The sequence below is a fragment of the Thalassophryne amazonica genome, chromosome 6 (assembly GCF_902500255.1).
Source record: "Thalassophryne amazonica chromosome 6, fThaAma1.1, whole genome shotgun sequence".
Taxonomy (NCBI): Eukaryota; Metazoa; Chordata; class Actinopteri; order Batrachoidiformes; family Batrachoididae; genus Thalassophryne; species Thalassophryne amazonica.
Window position 1 is genome coordinate 102,388,965 of NC_047108.1, and position 13,034 is coordinate 102,401,998.

Consider the following 13,034-nt stretch of genomic DNA (forward strand, 5'->3'; position numbering starts at 1 on the left):
TGCAAGAGACTTTTTTGTATGTCTATGCAAGTCACACATGTGTACCAATTTTCAGCTCCCTACTCCAAAAAAACCCCTATGGGGACGGGTTTTTGAATGTTTCAAGGGGGCGCTATAGAGGCACTTTGCCCCGCCCATGGTTGACGCCCCTATGAATTGTAAGAGGTTGTTGTGCTCGACCTGTGTATCAATTTTCATGATGATATGACAAAATTAAAGTCATCAAAAGGAAGAACGTAATTTCATGGCGAAGGGGCGATATTTGGTACGCCGCCACACAGAAGCCGTTACTCGTAAGTTCACGGTGATCATCGCCTACGTTCAACAACTTATTCTGCATGTTTTAGAAGTGGAAAGAAGTTCATGGGGTTAACTATGTGACTTCAGTACCTGTTTAAGTGTAATGTTCCATGGCGTAGGGTCAAAATGGCGGCGCCATAGCGGCCACACCTTTCAACATAAAGAAAAGCTTTCGATAACTTTTGGTCACTATCGTCTCTGGGTGATCTGGAAGAAATTTGAAGTGCATTGGACAAAATCCCTAGGAGGAGTTTGTTCAAATACAACATGTGGAAATCACGCCAAAATGAGAAGAAACTTCAAAATGGCCGACTTCCTGTTTGGAGTAGACCCATGGTGCAAGAGACTTTTTTGTACGTCTATGCAAGTCACACATGTATACCAATTTTCATCTCCCTACTCCAAAAAAACCCCTATGGGGAGGGTTTTTTGAAAGTTTCAAGGGGGCGCTATTGAGACATTTTGCCCTGCCCATGGGCAACGCCCCTATAAATTGTAAGAGGTTGTTGTGCTCGACATGTGTATCAATTTTCATGATCATTTGACAAAATTAAAGCCATCAAAAGGAAGAACGTAATTTCATGGCGAATGGGCAATATTCGGCACTTCGCCACACGGACGCCGTTACTCGTAACTTCACGGCGTTCATCGCCTATGTTCACCAATTTGTTCTGCATGTTTTAGAACTGGAATGAAGTTGATTGGGTTAAGTATGTGACATCAGGACCTCTTAAAGTAAAAATAGGACATTTCTCGCCACCACCGGGGGGCGCTATGGTGCAGGTGGGAACTTAAGATATGTAGACGTTCAGGGCGGAGCCCTCATCATGTCCAGCAAGTTTGAAGGATCTACAATGAAGTATGTGGGCGTGACAGCCGTTGAAGTGAAATGGCGTGCTCCGAAAAGCTCACCAAAGTTTGACGACCCCTAGCAGCCACGCCTTTTGACTTAATTAGAATCTTTTGATAACTTTTGATCACCATTGTGTTGTGATGATTTTGACCAAATTTGAAGACGATCGGATGAAATCCCTAGGACGGGTTCGTTCAAATGTAAGTAGTGGAAATGGCCAAAAATGGCAAAAATTTCCTCAAAATCGAAACTTAAAATCAAAATGGCCGACTTCCTGTCGATATTTCACCATGACAGTAAGATACTTTTTCGTGCATCCTGGCATGGTAAATATGTGTACCGAATTTCGTGAGGCTACGATGAAAAAAGTCCAATGCGGAGGGGCTTTTGAAAATTTCTAGGGGGCGCTATTTCGCGATTTTTCTGCGACCATGTGCGACGCCCCCAAAATATCGAATTTCGGATCCGGCTGGACGACTTTGGAAAGTTTGGTTTTTTGAGCATGGGAAGAGGCTGAAATTTCGATTTCAAAAGTGGCAAGAGTAATAATAATAATAATAATAATAATAATAAACAGCGCAATTACAATAAGGTCCTCGTAAGACGTTGCCTACTCAGGCCCTAATAAATAATAATAATAATAATAATAAACAGCGCAATTACAATAAGGTCCTCGTAAGACGTTGCCTACTCAGGCCCTAATAAATAATAATAATATTAATAATAATAATAATAAACAGCGCAATTACAATAGGGTCCTTGTAGGACGTTGCCTACTCGGGCCCTAATAACTAGGACTGCAAGCAGTCATATATGGGCCCTCGTTCCGCGCAACCGCCTACCCAGGCCAGTGGGTGCCCTTGTGACCACATGTGGGCATGTGCATGCAGGGGCAACCACTCATCACACAGTTAACATTTTAAACAAATCACAAGATTGACATGTTGATTGTTCATCCACCAGGGGGCACTCAGTGTACAAACAGAGAGGCTGGGTGTGTTCAGGAGCCAACCGTCATCATACATGTGAAGTTTCAAGTCAATCAGGCAAAGTATGAAGGAGTTATCATGACTTGATGTTCCATGGCAAAGGGTCAAAATGGCCGGACCACTTTGGAAAGTTTGGTGAGTTTTTGAGCATGGGAAGAGGCCGAAATTTCGATTTCAAAAGTGGCAATAATAATAATAATAATAATAATAAAAATAATAATAATAATAATAATAATAATAATAATAAACAGCGCAATTACAATAGGGTCCTCGTAGGACATTGCCCACTCGGGCCCTAATTAAACAACTGCAAATTGGAAAGAACACAATGGTCAGACGACTGATGGTATTTTAGCATTGGGTTATTTTTATAAATTATGAAGACTTATTGTCAGCAGTATGTCCAGTGAGCTTTGAAGACCACACATGGTCAACAAAGATTTTGTTTTGTTTTGTTTTTTCTTTCTGTTGTATTTCTTGAGATATGAATGGAAATGTTAACATAAATCCCTACCATACATTGTTCATTCAAGGAGACTTAATCTCCACCTTGACCTGGAACCTCTCTAAAAGTTCATCTTTTGCAGAGGTCCGTTCTCTTCAAGTATGCTTGTCGTCTTTTTTTCCTCATATCCTCTCTGTTTAAAAGGTATACAATTAAAAAATTAGCATATATGTGAGAACAGTGAACAAATTTATCACTTAGGGGAGGTTAAGCGTTGGGCTTGAGACCAGAGGATCCTCGGTTCAAATCCCAGCCTGACCGGAAATCACTAAGGGCCCTTGGGTAAGGTCCTTAATCCCCTAGTTGCTCCCAGTGTGTAGTGGGCGCCTTGCATGGTAACAGCCTGACATCAGGGTGAATGTGAGGCATTATTATAAAGCTCTTTGAGCGTCTGATGCAGATGGAAAAGCGCTATGTAAATGCAGTCCATTTACCATTATTTATCATTTAGTTCTGAAAGAACAAAGTAAAATTTGTGACGTCACTGTCCGCACATTGCTTTGGCCTTTATTATTCAACCTGTTTTTCCACCAAAGCCAACGTGGCCATCATTTTGCAGGGTTCTTTTTCATTGAACCCTTTAAAGGCTCATTTCCTTTATCCTGTACCAGGACCTGCCTCGGCTCCACCCTGTTCTTTGCAGATATACACAGCCGTGTGTGTTTTATGGGTTCAACGAAAGCTCCTGTTCCTCTTAAGATGTAAACAAGCTGCCATTGTATATCATGTGAGACGTATTGCAGAGAGACGTCCACCTTCGGGATTTCTGGTTCTGTGGAACAAGTGTAACTTTCTTTCTGCACCTCGATGGGGCTCCACCCAGAGTTTTCCTTGAATGGCATCACACATTTCCAGCTGTTCTAGCTGCCGTTCACTTTCCCATCATAACACTCACGTCAGACTTTAGTGAATGATTCAACATCACCATATGAACCAGGTGATGGGTATTTTTCAGTAATATACAAAATACAGATCAGTACATATGAAATAATTTATCTGAAAATAAACATAAATAAATACAGTAGTCCTCATATAGCAAACTGAAACATTACATAATAATGGCTTGAATTTATTTTCTCATATTCTGGAAATTAAGGTTTTCAAATTTCTGATTTATAAGATCAATGGACCAATCAAACATTTAAAGAAATACAGCTGAAACAATATGTTGAATTGTATTTATTATTTATTCCATAGTTGTACTTTTGGTGATCAAAAAATATCAGTCAACTTAAAGCTACAGTGTGTAGGATTTGGTGCCATCTAGTGGTGAGGTTGCAGATTGCATTAATCCATCCATGGATATGATTTTGTTTCCCTTCATGTGATTACTTCTTTGGTGTTTGGGTTTCATGCTCCTTTGCCTTCTCCTTGGAAAATAAGCAACATGTATGATCCTTCATTTCACAAAAATGGTGGTTTAAAAACTTGTTCACCTGCCCGAGCAATCAGTAGAAAACACGTCATTGTTGCAGGAAATTGCACACTCACAAACAGATGGTTATGAATACTGTATTGTATTTCGTATAATAGATTCTGCTGCATCCTACATACTGTATCTTTAAATACATTTCACACTTTAAAGTATAAAATTTCATGACTTGTACCAATTTGCCCCTTCAGTTATACTTTTAATATATCTCTCTTTGATTTTTCTTGAGTGTACAAAACAAAACTTTCAGGACAGGGGTGGTGGCCAAGTGGTTAGTGCACTTGCTTTCAGTGTGGCAGGTTCCCAGTTCAAACCCCACCCCTGGAGTTGCGTCAGGAAGGGTGCCTGGCGTAAAACTTGTGTCAAATCAACATGCAGATCCACTTCGGATCTGTTACAGCAACCCCGAGTGAAAACAAGGGAGCAATCAAAGGGACTTATTTTTTTTACAAAATATAAATTTGTAAAATCATCTCTGACTTCGGGCAGCACGGTGGCTTGGTAGTTACCACTGTTGCCTCACAGCACGAAGGTCATGGGATTGATTCCCACCCGTATCGTTTCTGTGTAGAGTTTGCATGTTCTCCCCGTGTTTGCGTGGGTTCCCTCTAGGTGCTCCAGCTCCCTATCACATCCAAAGACATGCAAGTTTGGTGGATTGGAAACTTTAAATTGTCCTTAGGTGTGTGTGGGGGTGTGTATGTGTGTGTTTGTCTATATGTGACCCTATGACAGACTGGCGTCCTGTCGGGGGTGTACCCTGCCTCACACCCAGTGACTGCTGCGATAGGCGCCAGCCCCCCGTGACCCTTAGTGGTTGAAAATGAGTGAGTGAGTCTCTGACTTTTTCCCAGTGAATTGTGGTGTACATCAGAGATGTGTTCTGGTTCCTACACCATTCAATGCATGCCTGGACTGGGTTGGATGTTGGATAGGTTTGTTTAGTCCACTACATTAGGTGCCTTTTTTGAAACATTCACTGACCTTGACTTTATGGATGATGCTGTGATCTTTGCTGAATTGGCAAATCCCCTGATTGCAGCACTTAAGAAGCTTAGTGAAGAATCAGAGTGTCTGGGTTTTTGATTGTCCTAAATCAAGACTTCCTGGACTTGGCCATTAGAAGCATATCTGTATACAGCTAAAGTGTTGAACTTGTAGCGATATTCACTTATCTAAGTAGTACTGGGTCCTCAGTATTTGAGGTCAGCAGACACCTTGGGAGTTCATATGGTGTCATGAGGTCATAACACCATGGCCTCTCTGAACCAATCATCCGACATACGAGTCAGCGCCGTGGCAGAGTAACTCTTTCTGTACGCATGTTGAAAATCAGTGGTTAAGTTATTAGAAGAAAAATAGTTATTAATTTGCTCATATACAATAAACTCCATAATTTTTCCGAACACAGGTCAAATACTTATGGCTCGACTATTTAAAACTGAAAATGGAAGTTTCTTATTTTTCGGTAGTGGGATAATTTTAGGCTTTTTCCACGCCCATGGACATGTATTACAAGTAAAGCTAAGGTTTATTATATGGGCTAAAACAGGAGGAATACAATCAGCCGCTAGTTTGAGAAGCCTACTGTCAAGACTGTCCACACCCGGGGGCTTGTCTTTACATGATTTCAGCAATTCCCTAACCTTATTACTTTCTCAAATTTAATCCAAGTCTTTAGGGTCTTGGTGCATCCTGTCCTACTATATGGCTGTAAGACTTCTACAGTAACCAGTGACTTAAGGTGACGACTGGAGATCTTTGGTACTAGGTGTCTTTGAAAGATCCTTCAGTATTTGGAGACTTTGTATCAAACAACCGATTACTTGGGAAGACTCAGATGAGTATTACTTGCATTGTGAGGGAACATCAGCTTCGATATTTCGGCCATGTGGCGCATTTCTCTGGAGATGATCCAGCAGATAGATGGTTATTTTAAAGAGGTGGGGATGGATTGTTTGGATAGATGGACCATCCAGGACTCGGGCCAGTTCTGTGGTGTGGTGGATGCAGCACTTGCTGAACACCAGTGCCTGCTGCGAGACTTGACATTAAAATAATCCACACATAAGAACATGAAAGAGAGAAGGAGGAAAAGTCAGAATCCTGGCTGCAGAATAGACCTCTGGTGACAGACGGGAACAAAACATAGAGAAAATGTCTTGTCATCTATCGGGACAGGTGGAGCACGCAGGTGTTGGACAGGTTTGTTCTCCTGATCCTTTGAAGGCTTGTTTTGACCTGCAGTGACCTTTAGAGACATGAGGGTCATTTACAGGTCACAACAGCTGAGTCTCAGCTAAACCTCAGGTGCAGCTGCATTTGAGCATGAATCACACATTGAAATCTGTTTTAAACCCTACAGCAGACCTCTTTTTTTCTTTTGCAGGGTTTATTTCTTTTCTCTTTTATGTATCCAACACTGGTGGTAGTTGAGCTGTTGGTTTGTGTTAGCACCTTTTTGACCGTGTCTGTTTTAACACCGGTGGTTGACATTTTGAGCCTGTCTGTAAGTCTCTGTGTGTTTTCACTGTGTCACTGGCACTTGGCTTTCACCAACAAATCTAGGTTCAAATGATTAAAAAACAGTTTTACTGTTTGTTCTGACCTGCTTAAAATATGTAGTTGTATTTTCCAGAGAGTGTAATAGATTTTTTTGAACTGTTTTACACATGCAACTCCAATAAAAACTGATAACATGAAATATTATCACTTACTAGGGTGTTCCCTGGGGGTTAGCTTTGCACGGACGTTGATACTTTATAATGGCTTACCAAAGGCACACTGATAACTAGAAGCACTCAGAGTGCAAACCTCCGCCAAGGCCATGGGGTCACTGACGCCATAACATCTACACGCCGTGGAATCATTGAACCTAAAAAAGTCTAACAATGATGTTGCTCAGTAGTAAAAAAAGTTTCATCTACTGTGACTGGATAGCATGTATCCTTAGCGCTTGGCATCACAGTATATTGCAACTTGCACCTTTCCCAGAAGCTACTGTCATCTGAGCACTGATATTGATATTGCATGTGCTTATAGACAAAAACAAATAAGAGACAAAATTAAATTTATTATTCAACCAAGGCCATAGGGTCACTGACCCTAAAGAGATTCCCTCCTTGGCACAGTGATCTATTTCTTTTTGTCTCTTTCTCTAAAATTGTATATAATAATCATTAGATTATTAATATAGAAACAAAAATAAATGTAAGAAATATTACAATTTGAAAACAAATGCACCCGAACTGCTTAATGCTAACTTTTAACATCGAAAATGCCATAGACATGCTAACACGTTAGCATCGGGATCCGGATCACCACTAAAATTTAATCACTTGTTCCTCTTGTCATTTCCAACCACTCCACAAAATTTCATCAAAATCCATTCAAAACTTTTTGAGTTATCCTGCTGACAGACAGACAAACAAACAAACGCGACTGAAAACATAACCTCCTTGGCGGAGATAATTATCTGCCCAATACCTTGGTATGCCCAGGAACAGATAGTGCAGTGAATAAATGGAAAAATACTTCAAATGGTGATGCAAGCAACAAATTTGCCACAAATAGGTCTTAGACCTTACTCTTTTGAAAAAGCAGAGTGTCCAATTTAATATTCAATACGCGGCCAGGTCAACTGAAGAATTACACAGGGGTCAAAATTTATAAATACCCCAATCATATTGAAAGGTATTCCATATTGTTTGTCTTATTATAGGGATTCCAAAAACGTATAGTTTGGACCATCTATGACTGAATTCTATGGCGTTATAAGGTAAAAAATAGCCGAAATGGTGAGAAAGGTTGATTTTAGTTTGTACAGGGGAGCAGCTGAAAGGACAGCAACAACAATAATATAATGATTGTTGTAGCTCTGTCCAACCTGAACATACTGACACTTGTAGTAGAGGTTCCTGAATACTGTATAATAATGTGCTGGAAGTTCTAAATATCCATGCAGCAAAGGAACGAGTTCATCTTTTGTTCATTAAAGTATCTGTACGAGAGTATGAAAAAGAAGTATGCAGGTCCAAAAGCACTTTGTCTTATTTAATTTGTACCATTGTTTGTATGTTTTACAGCCATCTGTAACTACTTTTCTATCTTTACAGCCGGGTAAAAGAACACACAACTGTAATTGCTCACAGCACTTCACAAACCGGAGCCTTGTTTCCTGTGCCAGAGCTCAACTAATGACCTTTTTTCATTAAAAGAGCCTATTCAAAACTGCCCTTTTAGGAGAGGTTTTGAGTTTTACAGGTTTTCCTTCAAAGCTGGTGAGCGTGAATTAATCCCGAGGTTGTGTTGAGTGTTTAGTCATTTAGACAAATGTCGGCCTGAACAAACCTAGCTTGTGGGCTACAGGTGGAGCCGGAGGTCGCGACACACACTTCACAGTTTGGCCAACAGATTCACTTTGTTGGTTTGTTTGCAGGCTCAGGACTGTGTGTGCACATCACAGACCCACATGTGCACACAACTGGCCTTTAACTTTGACCACTTTTTGTTTCTGTCATTCATTCTATTTTTAAACTTCAGAAATAGTCCCGGATTTATTTTTATGCTTTTGTTCTGTTATTGTTTTGCAACGATTTATATGGTGAATCATCTTTAAAATTCCTTCCACTCATTTAAATGTGGGGTAAAGTCCAAATCCTCCTTTTATGCTTTAGTTATCAACTTACATGGGATAATGTGAGCGACACCAAATGGTTGTTGACCTTGTATGTGGTTACTTTGGAGAACAACCTTTCAAAACAATCACAACCCTCCTGTTTTGAAATCGCATTAGCTCACCCAATAATTCCTGTCACCTTAGATCAAAATTGGAGCATGTAGAACTTTTGACCACTGGACAATCTTGTCACCATTTTTGCTGTTTTTACCCCATACATCAAAACATTAGCCTGTAGATCATCCATACTTTACCTTTTTGTAATTCTTATGATCAGATAAATAATCAGTTTGAAACTGCAACTCCTATGTAAGCTTTCATTATGGCTACACAACGGTAAAGCTATCTTGCTTTGTGTGTGGTTCCAGGGTTAAGAGAGTCTGAGGTCATGACCCTGGATCCACTCTGTCCTTGGGTTATTGCCTGTTTGCATGTTCTCAAATTAGAGCGTGCAAACTCTGTTTGAACCTGTGGCCTAATGTGAAAGCTATAGATCCAGTATGCATGACTGTACACAAGGCTACTTTTTTGCATTTTGAAGTTCTTGTAACACACAATCTGTCCGCGTAAAATAAAAACTGAATTCTGTAGACTTGTAGTGAAAAGACTTCTGATAACATGGTTAAATAACAGTGACACACTGCAAATGCCTTCAAAATGTAGAATAATGGTCATAGTGCCAGCATGCACCGCTCATAGAGTGAGACTGCCCCCTAGTGTTCACCCATTGGTTTTGTATGAACCAGATATTTGGAAGAAACGTAGGAATCCTGCTGTGCAATTATTTATTTATGTACTGGGTTTTTTGTTTGTTTGTTTTTTTATTTTTTATTTTTTTTTACTTTTTGTTTTCTAGTTTCTAAAGGTGTAATCTGTTTCTTTTTCTTACAGTTTAAGTTAGAAAAGTATTTTCTTTGGTATCACTGCAATTTCATTCCTTATTCAAATAAAGGATTCATGGAATATTATATCAACAATATAATCAAAACTCACCTGGTCTACAAACAGTTTAGAATTTTGACCCATGAGGGTTAAAATAGGGGTGCTGTACGGGTTGACTTGTGTGAAGGGCCTTGAGGCAGCTTTGTTGTGATTTGGTGCTGTATAAATAAATTAAAGGAAATAAACTGAATGGCCAACGTTCTGTGGAAACATCATATATGACATGAAAGGCTTTTCCTTTTTGATTGGAAAACTTGGTCATCATCAGCATCACGTCAAGTCTGAGTACATGAGTTGGTGCTTTGTGTCAAAGTGTCCACCACAACACAGAACTGCCCTGGACCCCTGGATGGCAACCACCCGCACAGACAAATGGTCTAGGTCCACCTCTTGATCTGCTGCAGCCACATGAAGTGTGAGTGTCCCAATTGTCTCTGCCATCCTCAGTGTCATGGAGCTGAAAGATATGTGCTGGACCTTCAACTGCAATGGAAACTGCCCAAAAAAAGGGGGGAAAAAATATGTAAAATTGAAGCAGGAACAAAGTGTCGGGCACAGATACTAAACATAGGCACACAGATAAAACACAAAGGCAAAAAAAATAAATAAAAAATAGACATATTGCACAAAATGTTTCCCTGGATATCTGTTGGACAGGTATGTTGCCAATTGCACATTTAGTTACAGTTACAATATTTTTATTCTGGTTGCTAAAATGACTCAGTGTGGAGACTTGATGTTTGATAATAGCTTTATTAGACTCTATTTATTTTCCTAGTTGAGAGTAGAAAAGGTAGCTCAGTGGATAAGGAGCTGGTTTACCCAATATATAGAACTGGGTTCAAATCCCTCTCACACTGTCTGTGTCCTTGAACAAGACACTTAACCTGTGTTGTCTCACCCCAGCTGTAAATGGGTACAGTCTTTGGCCGTGGAAGTAACCCGTGTGCCCTCCAGGGGCAGACTGTCGTCAGCTGAAGATAATCACTGTCACCAGTGGGCCTATAGACCTTCTTATTCTTTGAGTTCAGAGGCCTAAAGGTTAAAGCAGCAGGATGAAGTCCTGAGATTCCCCACCAGGAAAATTGCTAAGGACACTTTGCAAGGTCCTTCATCTCCAAGTTTCTCCCAGTGTGCAGTTGAGTACTTTGCATGGCAGCATCTTTGGCATCAGTGTTTGTGTGAATGTGCTGTATCATTCTAAAGCATTTTGAGCATCTGCAGTGGATGGAAAAGCGCTCTCAAAATTCAGTCCATTTAGACGGAAGGTGGAAATTCAGAGTTCCCAATTTCCATTGAATGCAGCATAGACTTTGAACTTGGCACGCATTGTCTTCCTTCTTTTGTCGTCTGCAACATCTCACATAGAAAACTCACTATATTTGGTGTGAAATCACTGCAAAATAAACTACCATCAATAAAACTAACTATAATTTTGCAATATACCACAGATATAAAGAATAAGTAAGTCCTATGTTGGCCCAGAGGCCTGTGCTCGTCTCTAGATTCTGTAGCGTCAAGCAGGTGAGAGCCTAGGACTGTCTCTGGACAAGACACCAGTCTGACATAGGTTAGTTCCTCAACCAAGTCTGGTACCCATTTACAGTTGGGTGGGCTGAGACAAGGCAGCTTAAGGCCCAGTCCCGATACTCTCACTTCGCCTTTCTGCCTACCTGAATGTGTAAAATTAAGGGAAAGGGCAAAGTATCTTGTCCATGAACACAGACATCTGGCATGAGTAGGGTTCAAATCCAGGTCTACATATGGGCAAGCCAGCTCCTTATCCACTGAGCAAACTATTCCACAAAAAGAAACAAAGGTATTTTATAATAACTAGATAAATCAGTTTTGTGCAAAACTGATGGGGACTTCACCTTTAAATTTACCTTTGTAGTTTGATTTCTTGAAATTGTCTTTCATGCATTCTGAATTCCCTTTGTGCTGAATCTTTCTATGAATAAATCTGCCTCTTTGGTTAAAAAAAAATGAACCGCTGCAGCTTCAATTGTGCTTTCAGTCTTTCCTGCCAATTGCTCTCAGTCTATTCTTATTAACAACTGGCCACACCAGAGGAACATGTTATCAAATATGAATTTGTGAGCTCTGTGTCATGGCCAGAGTGGGATAATGATGTTTAACATTTGCTCTAAATATAGACACTGCAGGCAGGAGTGGGTAATGGCCATAGAAAACAATAGAAAGAGAAGAATCCCTTGGTTAAACATTAAAAGGCAGCTGTACAGTGTAAACCTCTAATGCATACATTAATATTTGAAGCTCTTTGATGTTCTCTCCTGTGAAATCTATTAATTCAAGGGTCCCTTTCAACTTGAAGCACTCTAACCAGGCCAAATGTGTGCATGCTTAAAGTTTAAGAAGTTTTTTTGTGGTCTAACTGGGATAAACTACAATCAATTCTGCAACCACTGTTTTGAAAAATCAGGTTTGATGAGGCCGTAACCACCAGTGGTGTGTAGGAACTAATAATTCAAGTGGTGACTGAGAGAAGATGAGGAGGAATAGCTGATAGATGTTATTATCAAATGTGGAGTTATTTGAAATAAACATCAATCACTTGATGCAATATCAAGAACAACAGGGAGCTCAGTCTTAGATCCATTCTGGGCAGCGTTTGATACAAATCCAGAGAGATGGTGAAAAATGTGGAGGGACAGTTGAGTCTGCAGCCAGCAAGCTGCTTTCTGACTTTGTTGAAGCTGAAGGAGATCTTTTCTATGTAAACTACAGGACAAGTCATAACCTTTGTGCCCAACAATGCTCCATGCAACACAATATAATTAACTGCTAAAATGTTTCCAAATGTCAGCATCACAACATTAATCTGATTCATTTTCATTACTTTTGGTAGAGGTGGGCGATACTGGGAATTTTGGTATTGATTCAATACCAAGTAAATACAGGCCCAGTATCGCTGATATCAATACCAATACCGATACCAATACCAATACTTTTTCATATTTAAGCTTCATAGATCCAAAGGATCCAAAAGACCTAGGATAGAATTTCACCAAACATTGTACGTGACAACAAAATACTTTATTATCACAATCAACATTTTTGTTTTTTTTTTGTTTTTTTTTTAAAAATCACTCAACACAACTTAAAACAAAATCTCCTGAGGCAGAAGGCTGACAAACCACTGTTGTGTGGGCCGCCCGAAGAGGAGGTACTGCTGGCCCAACACCAGAGGGCGCCCTGCCTGAAGGCGGGCTTCAGGCACCAGAGGGCGCAGTCGCCACCAGGAGCCCGAAGTTGACAGCTGTCATTCATCACCTCATCACACCTCACCCATAAAAGCCTGGAGCAGACACCAC